General features: G+C 44.7%; 1 long non-coding RNA gene across 1 annotated transcript in view; it reads left to right on the top strand.

Moving 5' to 3' along the window:
- Positions 1–1,601: 1,601 nt before the first annotated feature.
- The window catches only part of LOC102388621, a 44,971-nt gene continuing 25,600 nt past the window's right edge, over positions 1,602–20,972 (top strand). The window contains exon 1 of the long non-coding RNA XR_324498.3: positions 1,602–1,675. This is a non-coding gene — a long non-coding RNA (uncharacterized LOC102388621). The remainder of the gene's footprint in view (positions 1,676–20,972) is intronic.

A 20,972-nucleotide genomic window follows, 5' to 3' on the forward strand; every position in this document is an offset into this window, starting at 1 on the left:
CTGTAACACAACAGAAATTCAATTCATGTAAACCACTTTCAAAATGGCTGAAACTAGTTTAAGATAAACCTGAATGGATGTAGTATCAGACTTAACTGACTTAGGTCAAATCAGTTTATGTAACTTCTGTCCCAGATTACCTCCAGATTCAAGTTAACTCACAGTCCTCCAGCATCCCCGAATGCTTTCCACCTCCCCCACAAGCCACCCCCCCCTCACAGGGTAGGCAAGCTAGCCTTGGCTCATGCTGTCTGCTGCCACCAAGCAGAGAGGCGTGCTGCAGGCATGTGGCTGCATTTCAGGAATCAAGAGTGAATGTCTGTTCATTTGCTTATCAGTTCAGTCTATGCATTTTAGACTAACCTGTGAAGATTGAATCCATTCAACCTCATGGGGTGTTGATTGTCTGTACTTAGCCCTCAAGCTGAGAGGACTACAGTAAAAGCCACATTATCTGGCACCTTACAAACTGACATGATCAGTAACTGGCATGCCAGTCAACACGGCAAAAGCAAAACCGGAAGTGCCCACCGTGGCACTTCTGGTTTCGCTGAGCCCCCACGGCCCGGGGCATAGCAACCTGCGTGGGGTCCACCCAACGCAGCCTGTGCTGCTGACCCCCCATGACTCAGGGCATAGCAGCCTTTCCCCAGTGTGTCCAGGGTACCCCTCCCTGTCCCCTGGGACATTGATGTGGCAGGAGGGGCGGCAGCCTGAACAGGCAAAGACGCCTGTTTGGGCCTCTCAGGTAACCGGCATATTTGGTTATCTGGCACCCCCCATTCCCCATGGGTGCCGGATAACAAAGCTTTTACTGTTACATTTATAGGCACAAAGGAATTTGTTTGTAAAAGCCCTGCAGCCAGATTTGAACTGAACAGATAGTCACAGCGTTTTTGTCTTCTGCAATACTGTGATTTGCTAAAGCACTAAGTCTAAGCAATTTATGATTTCACAAAATCACATCTTTCAAGTTTCACAATACAGTTAGGGGAACCAAATCTCATGTTTCGAGCATAAAATGGATCAGAAGTGTGACAATCATTTGAGTCATGTGATTGCTGTTATGGGCATTAGCTTTTTCACCCAGCCCTGAAGCAAGTACTGACTTCCTACAAAATTGTGCCTGACAAAGATATCCAAATAATGAACACGAAGAGCAAAACTCATGCCGCAACATTCTACTTTGTTGGATCTATGCAGTACTGATATGATTGCTATATTTTAATGCATTAACTGGTTAATCAGTTATTATGCAACATATTTGCATACCACACAGCTGAACTGTTTGAAGGTCAAGCTATTTATAAATACTAATGCAGCTCCCTCTGAAGCATACAGTCTCATTGACCTAGCATGCTTTTAGAGTTTTAGCAGGGCACTAAGGTGTCCCTGCTCCTTTGAGGCTGAAGCAGCCTGGCCAACAGCTCTGCAGGCTAAGCAGAGCTCCACAGCTGTGGGTTGCCAGGGTAAGAGCTTAAAGGGGTAATTGGGCAGCACCTGCAAATGTCACATGACCAGAAGGAGGCAGGGTTTGGGGGCGTATAAGTCCAGGGATGGAGCTTGCAGGAAGACTGTGTCTCTAGCACCTGCCAGGGAAGGAACTCCTGCATGAGGGAGCTACCAGAGGCCTGCTTTGCTACCCAAGTGCTTCAAGACTTTAGGAGCCTCCCAGGTACTTAGGCTAGGGAGCATGCTTTACTAAGGGTGGAAGTTTGTCCCCTTAAATGAATGTAGAATGGCAGTCACTGATAATGTTTAAGTTATAGCCTAAGTTATACACTGCCACTGCTTTGCTCCACTGAATTTCCAAGTTCCATGCAGCTGGGACCCAGCTGGGCCAGCCCCATGGAGAGGGACTGGATCCCATTCCCATGCTGCTGGATCAAATTGGGGCCCAATGCAGCCATAAGGAAACAGCCCACATGAGGCCTGATGCAGCCATGTGGGAATGAGCCCCAGGTGGGCTGTTCCCATGCAGCTGCATTGGACCCTGGCCCTGTGTGGCTGTATTGGTCCCAGCAAAGTTGTTCTATACAGCTAGATGGCTGCATCAGTGCAGCTGCTAGATTGGGCTCTCAACCTAGATCCAGCTCACGGCTGGACCTGGCATCACTCATCCGGCCTGCTGAAGAGGTCAAGCACTGTTGTATTAGCATAGTCAGCCAGAAGCTAGGGCAGGGTGACACCTTGAAGACTAACTGTTTTAGAGGGGTATGTGCTTTCATTGGCAACAGCCTACTTCATCAGATGTTATGAATGGTCTGGCAGAAAGGAAATATTTTATATAGAAGGGAAAGGGACAAGTGGAGTAGACCCTGCTAAAAGAAGGTTGATTCCATCAGTTGAGATAAGCTAAATGGTTATCACCTGGGAGGACACCTAAGTTATCAACTAGTTAGGCTAACCGGGCTAACCACCACTGGTGTAATCAGGGTGAAAAAGTAGCAGACAGATGATGCAAACTCCTAAAAAAGAGTAACCATGCTAAATTTATTGGAAAATGACACACCTGTTTACTCCGGTAGGTCTATCCAAAATATTCTGCATACCTATAATTGGTTATGTCCTTAAATATAATGCAAGCATTGTACTTCTTTGTGCTTCATGCTTATTCATCTGCAGTCACTTCTATATTTTAGGGTTTGCAGGCACAAGATGAAGGCCCAAAATCTCAAAATAAAACTGATTTTTCACCACTTCTAAGGAATCTGTAGGAAAACACTTGCATGTCATTAGGTAGCTTGATAAAATCCCTACCTCATCTGAGGCAGGGCCAATGTTCACACGATAGGACTGGCTGAAGTTTTTCAAGTTTGGTAAAACATTTGATAAAGCTGCACTCAGATTCAAGTTGATAATGAAACTTGAAACCACCTGATTATTTTTTTTATGTGGATTTAGGATTCACTACAAATACTTCTCACAAGTCTACCTGTAAGAGCCCGTAAGATCTCAGACTGGAGCCATGTGGACGCAGCATTTGTTTCAAGTTTGTAACCAATATTTAAATAACTTTTAGTTTACAGTCGAATCATTGTGAGAATATATTATAGCCATGACTACATACTTTGGGTTGTCTGGGTGGGGACATAATTATAGATCAGGCAGCCTTCTGTGTAACTTGTCATACTACCCTGCACAAAACTGGTTTTTTAGGTATAATCAAACTGATTCAAGACTCTACCATGTCAACAAAAAACACTATCTCAGAAAAATACACAATGGGCACGTCCACACGAGATGTTTACTGCAGAGATAATTCACTCAGCAGTAAATATCTCAGTGTCTACATAGGTGCCCCTATTAGGGTGCAGGAAACAAATAAACTTTGTAGCAGGGTAGTACTTGTAAATACAAGTATTACCCTGCTGCAGAGTTTGTTTGTGTGCAGCAGCATACATGTAGATGCTGCCTGCTGGCTTGGCCCACACTGAAGCACCCTTGTGCCCCAGCCAGCCCCTCTGCAGCACATTGAGCCTGGCTGGAGCAGACCTAGGCCGGTACAGTGACCCATAGGGGCCCCCTGTCAGCAGGAGCTACTCCAACCAGACTCCATGTGCTGTGCATGAATAAGATCTAGAGTTAAATGCTCTGGAGTTAGTTGCCCCCAGGCGCACATTCAAACGGCGCACTTAAGAGCAAAAAAATCCAGAGCAATAAGCTCCAAAGTTTAGTCATGTGCATTAATTGCACATATAGATGTGCCCTTTGAAATCAACGTTAAGGAGTTTGCTATTTCTCTGATGGGTGTTTGCGTTGGTCCATATGATCTGTTTTTCTGTTGGACAAATTTACGCAGTTCAAATTTGTTCTTGTGTATTTAAAAAGCATTGTGAATGAACGTTACTGGGGTTTGCCAACGGAGCTTCTTCTGCTACGTCCAAGGCTTATTCTGCCTACAAATAACAATCATATCTCAGGCTCAGTGTAACATGCTGAAAACCATAGGACCATGCAAATATTTAAAATTCATGCCCCAAAAACTGGGGGCCATTGTCAACCATAACCCTATGTGGAATTCCATGTCTGGAAAAGATTGCTTTAAGGTGCAGTATCATCTGCTGTGCAGTCATATTGTTCAATAAAGCAACTTCAGGACAGTGAGAAAAATAATCTAAAAACACCAGACAATCTTTGCCAGCTAGTGTAAACAAATCAATTCCCACTTTGTACCATGTCTCTTGATTATCATTGTCTATCCACGTTGGTTCCTTCTTATTCTTAGGCTGGTATTTCTCACGTGTCACATTTATGTACAGCATTTTCTCTCTGACTATTCATGAGTGGCCAATATGCGCACCTTGCTGGGGTCATCTGACCCCAGCAGTCTTTCCTGCCCAAGTGCAGGGGGACTGGACCTGATGATCTCATGAGGTCCCTTCCAGCCCCCAACATCTATGAATCTTTAAATCTGATGGCCACATTCCTTTGCCTCCCCTCTCCTCCAGCCTTGCCCAGTCTCATAATTATTATCTGCACAATGACCTTCCTTACAATAAAATGCAGCAGGTAGCCAAAATAAGCAATTACAAAAACATATAGGGCACATCTACACATGTATTTATGTTGCATTAAAATTTACTGTACAGTAAGTTACTGCTCAGTAAGCGGAAATAGGCTGGCATCTACCCGTGCAGGCGTTAAAGTCCATTAACTGTGTGTGGTATGATTTGGGACTAAAGTTAGTCCCAAATTAGTGTACACACTCAGTGTTACTGCCCAGTAAGGCATCTACATGTGATACTGTGCAGTAACTAATCAGGCATAAATTTAATACCTGTATGATGCAGCTATCAAATTTACACCCAAGTCAGTGTAAATTGCCATAGTTACTGTGAAGTACAGGTGTGCATGTGTAGATGCATGCTTGTACTGTGCAGTAATTTTTGGTTACTGTTCAGTAAACATGTACATGTGGATGCACCCATAGAGGATGCAAGCATTTTCTTTCTTCCTGTCTAAATTTCCAGTGGAGAAGAAAAACTTGGATTCTCTCACCCCTCAAGCTGTTCCTTCACTAATAAAATAAAGTTTTATCAATATGATCCTGCTCTCAGGTAAATGGAGAGGGGAAAAAAGTGACAGCTCCTATGTAAACATAATCAATTGTTAGTGCACTCTAGATAACTTTAGCAAATGTGTTGAATGAGTCAAGAAGTGGTAAGTTAAAACCAGTAAGCACCAGGATGGTAAATAGGAGAGAAATTGGGAATTATGTAGCATGTCACAGCAATAGCACATGGTAAAATCTCCAAAAGCAGTTTCTTCCAGATGCAGAATAATATAGTTACAGACATGTAACAGAAATATCCTTTTCTGAATTTCACTGCAAATAACATATTTTCCAGGGTATTACAATTAGAATTCCCTGCTTCATATGGCATGATGATTTGTTTTATCTCACACAGATACTTCATTGGACAGTGGCTGCTTTAGTTAATGCATTCTTTTTTTATATAGTTTCAGTCAGGAATCCATTAAAAGTTGCATATATATTTTTATTAAAAATTAAAGGTGGGGGAAAATAGCAGTGTCTCTTGAGTCCTGAGTGAATACATTACACCATAAACAATATACCTCTGGAATTGGGGAACAGGCAATGCTGATGCAGTCAACTCATAATTGTTAGAATGTAGATGACAGTTTGATTACAGCGAGGCTGCATCTGCAAAATATTTCCCTGATGGCTCAGCTTATCAGTGTCAGAATCCTATATAAAAAAATTCTGCAAAGGTAACCACCCATTTATGTAAGAACTCATACACTTTAACCTAGAATTTTTCCTAATGAACAGTATATGATCACAACAGTTGGATCACTCTAACTAGCACTGTCTGCTAGTGAAATGATCCATATCTTTTATATCTGTACATTATAGAAGAATATAATCAGTTGTGTTGCTGGCTATAACACACAATAGACACTAATACAGACTCTGTCTCTGCCTTGCTTTGCTTCCTCTCCCTTTGGAAGTAGAATGCTATTTGGGAGTTCACCTTCGATGCAGAATTTAGAAAGTAATGAGTCATTTCCAAGTTAGTTTTTAAGTCTGCATAAAGTTAGCAAAGTGTTTCTGCCAGCTCATATATGCTGAGCAGCAGGACTTTAAGCATGCCTAAAAATCGAATATTGACAATTTAGGCACCTCTGGCTTCTAAGCACCTCCTGGGATAGGTGACATCTGAGCATAAAATTTGCAGATTGCAGTTCTAGACATATGTACCTAACCTGGCAGCTAGAAGAAATTAGGAAATGTTTATAGATCTACCCTGAGTGCCTCTGATAATCCCATCTCTAGTCTGGAGATAGCCTTTTACCTCTAGGTTTTTTGGTTTATCTACCATGTTACTAATTCCTTGAGACATCCAGTATTCTGCAAGTTGTTCTCTTCAATGCTATAGGATTTTTTTCCAGAACAATATAAGAAAGTGCCTGAGAATGTCAAAATATTTTTAAATATAACTTTAATAAACTGTGTTAGTGAAGTTTATGACCCAAATTGACATTTGTTGTTGCTTAAACAGTTGAGTGTCTCAGGTAGAATCAATATTCTTTTGCTAATTGTTTTTATTCCCTCTCATCTCTTGAGTCCTTACAAGAGATAAACAAACTGTCTTAATCAGGCAATGTTATTTTATTCCCTGAGATCCAGTGCTGTCAGGAAAGCATTGAAAAGGATGGAAGAGGGTTTGCAGCACAGTAAGAAACCTCTGAATGGATGATGCTTTAAACGTTAAATCAACTCTTCTCATTATCAAACTGCACTAATTTCTTAGAGTTATTCTAAGTAAAATGTGCTTATTCTGTAGAGAAATAGTTTTTTCACTAAGACATTTTGCAAGCAGAATTCATTTTTCATTGTCACACCCAAAATTGTAGTTGGTTTGATTTATCAACATGGCTTATTACAAGAATGGACATTTGTGTAAAGTTTCATTCATTTTTTCTCCTTTAGTCCACTGCCTGAGCCCCTAAGATTCAAGCTGTTCTGCTTCCTAGTTCTTCATTACCCGTAAAGATTCTGAAATGAAAATTTTGCCTGCAGTCGTAGCCAGTGTTCAAGAATAGTGTAGCTGAATCTCAACCTGAGTGTGTAAATTTGATAGTTCAGGTTTAAACCACTGTAAACACTACCCATATACAAAATAGCACTAGCATGATTAAATGAGTTAACCTTAGACCTTTAGTTAAAAGGTGTGTAGACAAGGCTTGATTATCTGAAACACAACTTATTTACCTCACAGACTGGGGCAGTGGGAACAAAATCTATTAATGCTTGCAAAAAAACCCAATTCACTCCTCTTTTACGTATCAGTTGTATTCTTCGGCTAGGGACAGACATTCAAAAAGCTTGGGCCTGAATTGATTCAACCTTTGCAGGTTAATCTAGCCTGCCTAGTTTGAAGCTGTTTGTAACAGCACAGACATTCGCTCTGGACTGAGCCAATGTGGGCGCATGCCTGCAGTTGCTCAGGCCAGGAGTTGGGGGACACTAGAGCTCACCTTCAGCTGCAGGAAAGTTGTCCTGGGGGGTGGCATGGCCAGTCTGGCCTGAACTGGCCAGAGAAGGGTTTCATTCCCCCCTCCCTGTCCCACCAGGAGGCACCCAAGCCAGGTCTGGTGGGTGCGCCCCCCTCGCTCCTGCAGTAGCAGGCTGCCATGGCCCCTGAGGCAGAGTGGGCAGGGAGGGGTGTTATTCTCCCCTCTACCTCTACTGCCTCTGGGAGACCACAGCCAGGTCTGCCTGCCCCAAAAGCCACCACCGCCAAGCAGTGGAATAAGCCCCCTCTGCCACATGCCAGAGGGAGGGGGAATAATCCCTGTCCCTGCCCCACTCCAGGGGCTCTGCCAGCTGGCCTCTGGCCATGCCCCCACCCTGCCACTGCAGCAGCGAGGGGGCAGGGCCCTTGATAGGGGCAGCAGCCCCTGTCATAGTGTCGGGGAGCACAAGCTCCTTCCCGGTGGGTGGTCCCGCTGCGGAGCGGACAGAGCTATGGCAGGCTGTGCATAGCAGCACCAGGGGCCAAAGGGGACCAGAGCCCTCCAAGCCCCCCCGCCAGAGCTGTGGTCCATAGCAGCTTTTCCTGTTCCGCCCTGCAGTGCAGCCTCCTGACCAGAAAGAGGCTCGCAATCTGGGAAACCATGACAGGGGCTGCTGCCCACATCAGAGTCGCACCCCCCTTGCCACTCCAGCTGCTGGGCAGGGGTGGGGCCAGATGCTGCCAACAGGGCCCTTTATTCCCCGCTCTTGCCCGAGGCACCACAGCGGGGTCTGCCCACTGTGGCCACCACCGCCACTCGGTCTGTGCTCAGGGCAAGATAAGCCCCCTCCACCAGATGCCACAAGGCACAACTACAAGTAGATTCACAGGCTTATTTCTGGGTTTGTAGCATACATGCAGGAACTGGTGGGTGAGCAGTGTTGGGAACACCCCAGCCAGAGCATACATGCTACTATGGTATTAAAATAGCCTTAGAAGCTTGTTGGCAACCCACAGAGCAGAGCAGGTTTTAAGATGTGGCAAAATGGCCACATGTGGCATTTGTAACGAAGAGGATATTTGTGACCTTGAGATACAAGTTCAAAAAAAGCACACTCATGGAATGAACTGGCTTTCTTTTATGTATGCTGATTTGATAATAAACAATGTAAGTCTGTCCTTAGAAAACTTCTCCCAAAGTGCTCCCAGCCTGAGGACAAGTTAAAAGCTGATGTTCTATGCTATCTACTGCTTACTAGGGGTGTGCGAAGCAGGCCCTATTCGATTCAGATTTGGATTCGGCCCAAATCAGGACAATCCATTGAATCAGGTCACTGTCCCCGATTTGATCTGGACGAATCCGAATCTGATGATTCGATGCTAATTTGGCGAATCAGCGATTCGGACACAGGCACAGCTTTACAAGTTTTTTCTACATACTTTGAGGTAGCAGCAAGGCTCGTGATCGCTGCGTTGCTGGGGCGGATGGAGCAGCCCACAGCAGCATGGGGGCTCTCCAGCATGCTTGGCAGCGAACCCAGAAGTACTTCTGGTCCACTTCTAGGTCTGCCAGGGAGCACACTGTGGGGCCTCCCGCACCCTGCCCCAGCTTGGTGATCAATCCCAGGGGGACCCTGGGTGCCCCCCAGGCCCAGGAGGCACCAGTCACTGAGCTAGGGAGGAGTGGGGGGGCCTCAGCATGCTCCCCAGTGGGCTCCCCAGTGCGTTCCCCAGCTTCTGATGCCGAGCACGCTGCGGAGCCCCCTGTGCTTCTGTGGGATGCTTCATGCACCCCAGCACTGCAGTGTTCATGAACCACATGCTACCTAGAGGTATGTAGAAAAAATATTTAAAGCTGTCTCTATGTCCAAATCACCAAATCTTTCCAAATCGATTAAAGGGTCCTTTGATTCAATTCAGATTCAGGGATTTGGCCACTGAATTGGGCAAAAATCTCTGCTGAATCGAATCAGGGACCGAAGCGTCGCACAGTTCTACTGCTTACACTAAACACAGCGTTTGATACTTAACCTGGTTTTCTGCTGTCTGTTGTATCTACCTATTTTCTCTTGTCTGACACTGCTCTTTTGTTAGTAATCATTCTACATGTGCTCCAGGGGGGGAGGAGACTGTGGCACTTTAATTAGAGCGGCTCCAAAAGCCATTATAGTTAAAGTGCTGGCACATCTTGTGCATCAGTGTCCCTGTGCTTAAAAATGGCAGCAGGGGTGCTTGAACTAAAGCATATTGAATAAGCAGGAGGTTGCTGGAGCACGGTAATTGCCATGCTCCAGCGGACTCAATTTAATCAAGTCTGCCTCAATGCGCTGAAATTCCAGCACTTCGGAGCAGCTTCCGCCCTCATGTATAGGTGCCCCATGTTTTCATTATGTGTTTATACAGTCTCTAGAAAACTGGACCTGTCAACCTTGAGGTCCATTCTAAGGGTAACCAGAGCCACATCAGCCATCCTTCCCAGTCCATAGTACCTTGCTGTTACTAGACTTTATATTAGACTTTTGGTGTTGGCACTGAAATCCTAGAATGCTTGGACGATAGCCAGTTCTCTGAAGAGAGCATTTATGGAGCACAACAATGTGCAATTTCAAGCATAAGACAAAGAAACAGTAAAATGTTGCCTAACCCAAGACAGAGCCAAATAAGACACAGCAACAACATACAACTCAGCCTAAAGTCATGACACAACAGAAACTTTGCATAAGTTTTACGTGGCTCCAGGGACAGAGAAGTTTTTCTGGGGGATCTACAAGTCTTAGCTGGTGAGGGTGGTCCCACAGGTTTCATCTTTGCCTGGTGTAACAGGGGGCCTCCTCAGGGCCGCTCTCTGTGGCCCGCCCACCTGTTCATGGGCCAACTGCCCGCCTTCTCGCCCGCCACGCCTTGATGTTAATTGATTCATTGATTGATGTCCATTAAGCGGGAGGCTACCCATTTTGGTGCCCTGATGCCAGGGGGGCACTCTGTGGCTCCTTTCCTCCCCTATGCCACAGCCCAAGCCTCGCAGATGGCATCTTGATGTTCACATAATCACCGGCCCCCACGCTGGGCCCCAGAATCGTCCTACCAGGACCCCTCCATGATCCCTCCACTCAGACAGCTTCTCCGCCTTCATTCAGGCTACCTAGCCCTCCAAAACCATTTTCCCCTCTTGGGTGTGGTCCCCCCGGGACCTCTGACTACCAGCCCTGGCCCACCTCCAGGCCGGTCAAGACCCCAGGCCCCCGGCTCTTGGGCATCCCTCATGGTGGGCCCCTGGCCCTTTTGACCATCCTGGTCCTGGCCCCAGCATGGGCCAGTCGAGGGTACTCTCTCACTCGGGTCGGGTCTCTAGCCCCTCACTCTCTCCCAGGGTCTGCCCTCTGGGCCCTTCACAAACACAGGGGTTACCCACCCAGTGGTGGTGGGGGCTAGGCGTTAAGGCGCCCTGACCTGCCTTTCACCAGGATGGTAATTGGCCTGGCATTTCCTGAGGGCTCCTGCACCACTGAGAGCCCCACCAGACCACCCACTCCCGGCAGGGTGCAGTTTTAGGTCATGCCCAGGACCAGGAGCCTCCTTACCATCCCCTACAGCTCCTCCCTTACCTCCAGATGATCTCAGCAGTCCTCCAGCCAGGCAATGTTGTTGCCTGGCCTCCAGCAGCCAAAGTGCCCTGTTTATATATACAGCCCTTGACTCCAAAATGGCTGCCCTCATCAGGCACCTGGAGGCTGCCAGCTCTAGGCCCTTAAAGTGGCAGACACACATAGTGTCCTGCCACACCTGGGCTTTTATGTGTTATTTGCACCCCTCTTCCTCCTCGGTTACCTTGACAACAGCATGGCTTTCGGCCCTCTCATGTCTTCCTTAACTTCCATGTCTCAAGATGTAAGTACCTGCTGCTCACTTCGTAATGCACCCCCCTGCTTTCTTAGCTCACATCAAAATGTTTAAGTAGTCTGACTCCTCCTCTGCTACCTCAGATCACAGCACTCAACATCTGTCATGTAAGAGACTGTTAATTACGTGTTTTGTGTTTGGCAACAATCTTCTCCTTGATGTCCCTCCTGGAGGAGCCACCACTATTATTTTTAGGCTTGGGTGTGGTAGAGGGTTGAGGCCTATTCAACTTGGGTTGCAGCCACCAGCAGAGCAACTGTTAATTCTTCTTGATAGCACTTTCATTATCTTCATCCACTCTTGCCCTGACCTCAGTTATAACTGTCACAATTTATGGCATGGGTCTGATATCGGGTGCAAACTCTACTTTCTCTATACCTAATGGGATGCAACCATTAGCAGAGACTGATCTTTGTGGATGTCTTGCCACCTCAAACCAGTCTTGCCTCGGCCACTATTTTTTATGCAGGAGGGCTTTTATCATGACTTGCCTGGCCATTAAAAATTTCAGGTGATTTATGTAAGTGACGTATAACACTACAAACACAACTGTAGCAATAACATTTGGGCTAAGAACTAACATTAAAACTACATAAATTCATATAAATGTGTAACATCACAAACGTACAATTGGTTATAGTCCACCTTAAACAGTTGGAATTGCCAAAACTAATTCCTTTGAAAAAGGAGCTGGCTTCAGAGTTGGGGGAAACATTTTCCAATCAAGTGTAGTCCATCACTGGTCTGTAGTTTGTGTTACATGGATCTTTTTCCCATGTAAAGTTGCTGACTAAGATAAAGCTTTTCCACCATAGAGCAAGTGGCTCTGGATTCCAGTTGATGCCAGCCTTGGTTTTGAAGCGGTGATTTCTACCACTAGTTGTGTCTGGATTATACTAAGCAGTTCCAGTGCTCCTACCATCCTCAGGGAGATTTGCATCTTTTCTTGAAACTGTTCCTGCAAAACAAAATTAAGATACTGTCGAGGCGAATGCCTTGCCACAATTTGGTTTATTGTAATGAGGGGTTTTGCCCCTTTTCAAGCCTTTAATTGTGATGTGTGGACCCATGTTAATTTGATTTCTTTTCCCTCTGGCTGAATTTCAATTTAATATACAATAGGGACTTTTCTCGGCAAGCCTAGTACACAGACAGGTCACCGACTTCCCTTTTGACAGGCCTTTCAAGCAGCAAAAAATGCCTCTTCATTTGATCAGGGTTTACCTTTTAACCAGCACCGTACCTAAACTCCTGGCGGCCCCGGGCAAACTCTTAGTGTTGGGCATCTCTTTGCCAGAGATGTTAATAATAATAATAAAAATTACCATTTTTGGGTCCCCTTTCTGTCTGGACCTTGGGTGACTGCCCAGTTCACCCATGCCTGTGTCCAGCCCTGCCTTTATGGCCACTGCCACCTTGCCAGTGCATATCTAAAACTGCTTTTAACATTTGCTACATTCACCTACCTGTTAACCCTCATGGTTGCAGTTCTTCAGGCACATCATCTGCCATTCACCATTGCCTGGGCACCCACATTTCTCTGCCAGTTGTGGCTTTATGGGATGTGATGCCATGGGCAGCTGTAGCTTCCTGGAGAACCATGAGGATTAAGGCAAACTCTTATTTTTCACATTGACTGTTGCATAACCTGTAAAGGGCTTTCCCTTTACCTGGATTAATCAACAAACCACATTTACCCAGGTTTCTCTTTCACTTTTTCCAAATGGCTCCCCTCCTTCAAACCACTGTTCTGTGGTTTACTTCTTTCAGTAGAAGAGCATTCATGTGTTTCCCCTTCAGTAAATAGACTGGAGAAAATGAATTACAAATTGTTACCTGCATGTCTCTGTTTAACAGTGCCAGGAATCACCCAGCTGATATGGGGTTAGAAACGTGGTCTATTCAGTCTTATACAGTTGAGTATTACAACATCTAATGGAAAAGACTAAGAAGGAAGAACAAAAAAGGAGGAGAACAAGGAAATAAAATGATATTACTATCCTTTTATTTGTTTCCTATAATAGCTAATTGAGAATGGGGTCCTTACTCCTCAATAATTTCTTTTCTAAGCCTTTAGTTGTGAGGAGTGGACAATTCTTTTACCACCTGTTCAGGGCCCATTTTCAGGTCATTCCCTTTTTAACAACCTATTCAATGGGGCAGCTTTCTTTGCACATTCCTTGATAAAATCTCTTGAGAACCCTGTCAGTTTTACAAAGTCACAATGTCTGTGGGAACAGGCAATATGCTGATAAGATCTATTCTCTGCTACTCAGGACTTCTTCCCTTTTCTGTTTAAAATAGCTCCTAAGAAAGAATTAAACTACAATCTTATTTACTCTTAGTAAAGACATTCCTCACATTTTCTTCTAATGCATCCCCTTCTGGCAACAGCATTTGGGTGTTTCTGTGCATGTGTGGGATGTCTATAGAGAAAACTTTGGCTCCAGTTGCAGCAGCCTCTTCACCTTGTTGATAACAACACATTTCAATTTACAGACATATGTTTAGCATCATTAACTAAAGCTCCCAACTTTCTTAGTGTCTGTGACCTCAAAATGCCACAATGGTTAGTACCAGCTATACTTTTCCCAGAGCCTGACAAAGGGACTTTGATCCTGATAGCTTGCAGAAAAGGACAGTTTTCTTGCAATTTCCCAGTTGGTCTAATAAAAAGTATAATTTTGGAACCACAAATTCTAGTTTTTTGTATGTCACAATGGCTAGCTTATGTTCTTAGACCAACACAGCTACAACCTAAACCCCTGCAACAATGGCTAGCTAACATTTTTCCAAGCTTATCTGAGTAATGAGTAGTACCTAGTAAAATGTTTAATTCCTGGGTAATGGGAACTTGGGATAGTTTACTGTGAAACCCCTTTAAAGTCAAAATGCCTGTTGTCTTCTAGTTTCCATATTTGTTTTTCAAATTGTTTCATTTGTGAGAGGGGGGACTACTGATTCCTTTTTCATCAATCCCTTCATATTTTTCTCTTCTACTTGTTTCCCATGAAGTGTTCCCCCCCAGCATTACTTACAATTGAAAATGAGGCACCCGTATCACTTAAGATTGTTTGCTATGGTGCTTCCCCATGCCAGTTTTTTGAACTGCGCAGAGACAGTTTGGCTGTTATGCTTAATGAGCACCAGGCAGTTTTATTTTTCCACCAGGGAGCTTAGAATCTGCTTTGGTTGCCTTCAGATTCATTTTCTGCTTCATACTTTAGCATTTATACCACACTTTCTCCTTTAGAGAATCAACTGGCTTTTCCCCTCCCAGTTACACTTTAGAGCCTACTGCACAATTTCATAACCATCTCTAGCTCCTTCCATGACATCCTGGAGTGGGAGTTTCAACACTTCCTTCTAAACACATTCCTTTCAAACATATTTGTATATCCATGGAAAAATCTTATCCTTTGCTGCCCTCTGCAGCCATTTCTCACTGTTGGCTGTGCCTTTTAAACTCTATTTTCTAAGCCTGTCTAAAGTTTAATCTTTCCAAGCCTCAATATCTTCCTTCTTTCTCCTGAGCTAATCCTGGGCTATTATGAACAACAAAACCTTGAATTGCACCTGCTGCTTGCCTTTTTTATTTGGGCACAGCTTCCTTTCTGAAGCCATGTAAGAGGACCACAGTTTGCACAATTGCACAGATGCATCTGGTCCACAGCATGCATCCTTATCCAAAAACCCCAAACAGTTTTGTCTACTTACTTTTCTAGCTCCAGCAGATCTTTTTTGCCATCAAGCTCTTCTGTAGCTCCAACAGGTTTTTCCTGCCATTGAGCTAATCCAAGCAGTTCTGCCTACCATTCATTTCTCTAGCTCTGACTGCTTTTGAGCCTGCCATATCAAGCTAATCCAAAAGTGAGTGGGGGGGGGGGAAATGATCCTGCTGAGCTCCCTACCTTACACAACTGGTTTAGCAACACTTAAGTGAGTGAGTGCCCTACCCAGTAGAACAGTGTTGGTACCCAAAAGCTTGCAAAGAACAATTTTTCCAACTATTTATTTGGTCTAGTAAAAGCTACCATGCTTACCAAAAGACATCTGTCTGCCTATGTCCTTAGACCAACATGTCTACAACCACCACCTCCTACCCAGTAGAACAGGCTTTTGCAGCTCTCAAGTACTGTGCTCAATAAAATCTCTCAGTCCAAGCCACTTCAGTTGATGCCCTCCCCACCCCCTCCCCCACCCAGGGACGCCAAATCTGTTACCAGACTTAATATTAGACTTTAGGTGGTAGCACTGCCATCATAGAATGCTTGGAAAGAATAGTCTGTTCTCTGAAGAGAGTGTTTATTGAGTGCAACAAGGTGCAATTTCAACCATAAGATGAAGAAACAACAGAAAAAACTATGCCTAAACTAAGGCACAGTTAAATAAGGTACAGGTACAATACACAGCTCAGCTTAAATCAAGACACAACAGAAACTTTAAATAAGTATTACATAATCCCAGGGACAAAGTCTGCAGTCAGGAGTTCTGAAGTTTTTCTGGGGGAACCACAGGTCATCTTAGCTGGGGAGGGCGGTCCCGCAGGTTTCATTTTTGCCTGGGTTTTTATGGGTCATTTGCATCCCTCTTTCCGCCTTGGTTACCTTGACAACAGCATATATCTTGGCCCTCTCACATCTTCCATGACTTCCACATCTCAGGATGTTTTCCTTGCTCTATAATGTCTCTGCCTTTTACAGGTTTTAACAAAGTGCCTGCTGCTCCATTTGAAATGTAACCCCTGCTTTCTTAGAGCACATCAGTGTTTAAGCAGTCTGGCCCCTCCCCTACCTTAGGTCATGCATTCAACATCAGTCGCATACCATCAGAATTAGTTAACACATGGCAGAATTAATTATGCCATGCCTTTGCCACATTACCAAAACTAACCCCCCAAACAAAAGGAAAGACAAATAACAGGCAGATTCCTAGAAGGGATACATTCGAGCCCATCTAGGAATCAGTTTGCCTGCCATGGCTGTGTCTAGATGAGCCGGCCCTGTGGCATGTGGCACTGCAGACACATCTGCAGCACTACACGGTGCACATTCAGGCATTTCCTGTGCTGCTACCTTACAACAGAGGGTTTTGTTTTGTTTTGTTTTGTTTTTTTGACTTCTGGAAATCCAGGGGTCAAAAAAACCTATATAGGGGGAAAAAAAAAAAAAAAAGCAGAGCAGTGCACGTGAGGGCAGTGCACACCAACCAAAACCGGAGCCTAACTGGCCAGAGCCATACTCTGACTGTCAGCCAGACTCCAAGCTGCAGGAACGATGCAGCTGCAGCTTCCCCAGAACTCCAGGCCAGGCTGTTGGGACCAGCACAATTGCTGGCCCCAACCTCTCTGACCCCTCCCAGGGTAATTTGTCGTGTGCCAGAGGGCACATGGCACGGGCATTCACCAGAAACAACTAGCAGCAGCACAAGGTGTGCCAATGATAGTTGTCCCTGGGGAACCAAACACCCACACTCATCTGGACGTGGCCTACTTGTCTATCTTTCTAAGCTTGGCAATGCAAACAGGGAGTAGATTACAGAAATAGGGTACAGACAATACAAACAAGGACTAGGTTGTTCTTGCAACCACTGTAGCCACCACAAATCATCCTTCCTCCACAAAGTTTCTTAAGTGCTTAGAGGTCAAAGGACATTGTATAAAAATAGAATGGCTTTGCATCTATCCCTTTACCAGTATCTGGGGTTACTCTGAAATTTGCATGCTGTAGCTATCATACAAACTTTTTCTTGGGTTGTCCCACCATTGCAAAGACTGAACACATCCTTGTTCAGCTACTTTTAATGTGTATAGTTTGGTGATAAAGCAAAGCTGGAGATGATTATACCACTGTTGTTTGTTCTATATCTGCATTTCTGTTTGTGCTGTACCTGCACTTGTTCTGTATCTACATTCCACCCATAAAATGTAAATGCAGTTTGTCCACAAATACTCAGATGAATATGCATCACTTCCTACTTTCATGAAGCATAGAAAATGAATGCAAGTGTTAGAATGAATTCATTATTCATTATGAATCAGTTAGCTTTTTATTTTCCACTCATTTTCACTGCATTACTGAACATCATGTGCAGCGCATGTACATTGATCCAGGTCTATCTTAGCATGACAAAAGCTTAGGCATTTACACAGTTAAATTAATGATAGAGAATATTTTACAGATGTTTTGCATGTGATGCTATTTGTTCCATGATTTTGTGGAGCCATGGGGGTCCCCGGGTGGTTGTGTGGTTGCTAGGGCTGGGGCTGTGGGGCTGTGTCTGAGCTTGGGGGTTCTCCTGGGCTCCACATCAAGTCTGTGTATACATTGTGGGGTGCTTCATAAAGGGGTGTTGGGGCATGGCCTGGGGACACAGGTGCCTAGGTCCCAGGGCATGTGTAGGAGACACAGATGTCTTCCTTTTCATGCCACCCCCCACCTCCCACCACCTTCCTGTGGTTGACAGCTGACTGGAGGCAGGTGGTGGGGCTGGGGAGAGGGACTTTGCTGTCTGGGCTCTACGAGGACATGGGGTGAGGCCCTCTGGGTGCTTGGCTGGAGCAACCAAGTGTGGGCAGAGTGCTAGCATTCCTCCCTGACAGGTGGGATTGTGGGAGATCCTTGAAGGAACCTAGGATGCCAGCAGATGGTGATTTAACTGGAATCGATAGGGATCTGGTACAGACATGCAATGCATCGATCTAACATAAATCGATTAAGTTTGAATGTATATTGATCCAGGTCTATCTTAGCATGACAGGTCTATGTGTGCCGATCTTCTGTACAGTTGTGGGTTTAGTTCGATTTCCAAGCACTTGAGCCAGCTTGTGTGTAACATCTGTACCTGGCCTATAGAAATGCAAATATCAAAGAGGAAGAATAAAAAGAGATGCTTAATTCAAGTCTTGATCTGCTACCACTATTTTATCATCCCCTTCAGTGTTCACATTTTTTAAAGGCTTTTATTCAGTTTGAGGCTACATCCATACAATAGTGAAAGGTCTGATTTCAGCTTGTGTAAACATAGCCAAGTTAGTAATATAGACAGCTACTAATAGCAGTGTAGTGATTAGTGTAGATGACACTAGTAAGAGCAGGGTAACAGGCTAAAGGAGGTACACCACCACTGAAGCTGGTGCTGTTGCAGCTCCCCCCATTATATTACGTGATCTAGCTAGATAGTAATACTAGGTCAGGCATGTCTACAGAAACTGAAATCACACTTTTGATGGCAGTATAGACATAGCTTCAAGTGCACCAGCTCAGGAAAGAGTTGGATTTGGTGGGTGCTGCCTGCAAGCTAGGGCAGCACCTGCACTGCTAGCACCTAACCCAGGTGGCTCTGGGGGGTGCTACCACCGCAGAGGGACGGACCAGCCCCCCCCCAGCTCAGGGGCCGTGTGGCTTGGCAGCAGCTCACACAGGCAGGTTCCACTGGGGGGCGGAAAGCAACAAGGGGCCTGATCCTTTTTTTTTTTTTTCTTTCCCCCCATGGAGCCTGCCCACCTTTCCCGTGGCCAGTGGGCTCTGCACTGCAGAGCGCCCTAGACCTTTCCTCTATGGTGGCAGAGCCCCCAAGGCAGCACCTGCCCACTAGCAGCCCACCCAGGGAGCCCCGGGGCATGTTGCCACTGTGGAGGGAAGGACTGGGGCCCCCCGCTGCTCAGGGGCTGCTTTGCCCACCAGCAGCTCACCCCCCAGCCGTGGGAGAGGTGGGCAGGCTCTGCAAGGGAAAGAAAAAGGATTGGGCCCCTTACTGTAATGGTGACAGAAACCCCTAAATTGAAACGGTGAGTTTTTAATTATCACAGTTAAAACTCCACCATTTCAATTTAGGGGACTAACCCCTGATTACGTGTACAAGCAGCCCATGTCTTCTGAATACTTTCTTGCAATACCATGCTTTTGCCATCTAATTTTCTATCCAGGTACACTTGCCTCCCAGACAGTTATGACTATTATCAGTTGTTGTATCATGACAGGGTTCCCCTAATATCTCTTTCTGTGGAGAGGCATATTTTGCTATTTTAATAGTTTAAGAGTAATAACTATATTTCTTCTGCTCAGAATGGGAAAATCAAATTTTATAGACCACTGTTGTTCTGCCAGTTACTGCTCACATTTTGTTCCATGAGCATCATTTCCAAAGCATCATTTGTTTCCATGATGCTTTTTCCCAGATCCAGACTGGAATGTTGCCCAGGTTAAGCCACTTGGTCAAAGGCTTGCTTTTCAAAAGTAAATGTATTATCAGAAATAAAGTGCAACAGCTCTAGTTGGACTGACCTGCTTCTAGTGTACATGAGAGGAAAGAGAATGTGTGTGAGTCAACAGAAATTATGACACTGAATAGTATCATAACTTTTAAAATGTTCTGCTTGTGATAGTACAAACATACTTGCAATCAAAATATCAGTCTATTTTTCATGCATCTATTGCATATTATAGCTTATGCATATATTACTTTATTATTATTATTATTATAACATGTATATACTTTTATTAATGCCACCAAAGTTGGCAGATATTTGAAAAAAATGAAATTTATGTTATTATTCATGAGTTTCCAAACTATGAATTCATAGAATTTTACATAGTTTTACTCCTCCACACTTTTATTCATGCAGTGTACTCTTGAGACAACTCCCACTGTGAGCACTTTGCTCTGTTGATGATATTTTGTTTGTTTTCCTTTTACTACTTTTGTGCTTTTGGTATATCATACATCACTTTCCTCTTGGGCTGCTCTGCTACAAGATACTGTGGACCTAATCCGGGCTAATGTTTTAAACATAATTTTAATTCTTTCCATGAATAATATTTGTCAGTAATGTTCAACTATTCTGTTCTGTTGTCTGCCATTAGAAATAGTGTGTGTGGGCATGGTATACTATATAAACAATTTGATTTCTTTTTCAATTTAAATTTTTAAATGAATGTTTCACCTCTACTTGACCTGCTCTTCCTGCCCTGCAGCTCACAAATAGGGAAGTTATGGTGGAGCACAACTCTATGAATTCATAGTTTGGAAACTAATGAATAACCTCATAAATTTCCTGTTTTAAAAAAAATCCCATGCACTGGTATTGGCTGGGGACCAACTAGCTAAACAGCCGTTCTGCAGAAAAGGACCTGGGGGTAACTGTGGACAATAAGCTGAATATGAGACAATAGTGTCTTCCTGTTGCAAAGAAGGCTAATGGCATATTGGGCTGCATTTGTAGGAGTGTTGTTAGCAGATCAAGGGAAGTGATTATTCCCTTCTACTTGACACTGGTGAGGCCACATCTGGAGTACTGTGTCCATTTTTGGTCCCCTCACTACAGAAAGGATGTGGACAAATAGGAGAGAGTGCAGTGGAGGGCAACAAAAATGGTTAGGGAGTTGGAGTGCATGACTTATGAGGAGAGGCTGAAGGAACTAGGCTTATTTAGTCTGCAGAAGAGAAGACTGAGGGGGGATTTAATAACAGCCCTCAACTACCTGAAGGTTGGTTTGAAAGAGGATGGAGCTAAACTGTTTGCCATGGGTGACTGGTGCCTCTTGAGTCAGGGGGAGGGGGCCTGTGCCCCCCCCCCCCCCCCCCCAC

The sequence above is a fragment of the Alligator sinensis genome, unplaced genomic scaffold, assembly GCF_000455745.1.
Source record: "Alligator sinensis unplaced genomic scaffold, ASM45574v1 scaffold699_1, whole genome shotgun sequence".
Lineage (NCBI taxonomy): Eukaryota > Metazoa > Chordata > Crocodylia > Alligatoridae > Alligator > Alligator sinensis.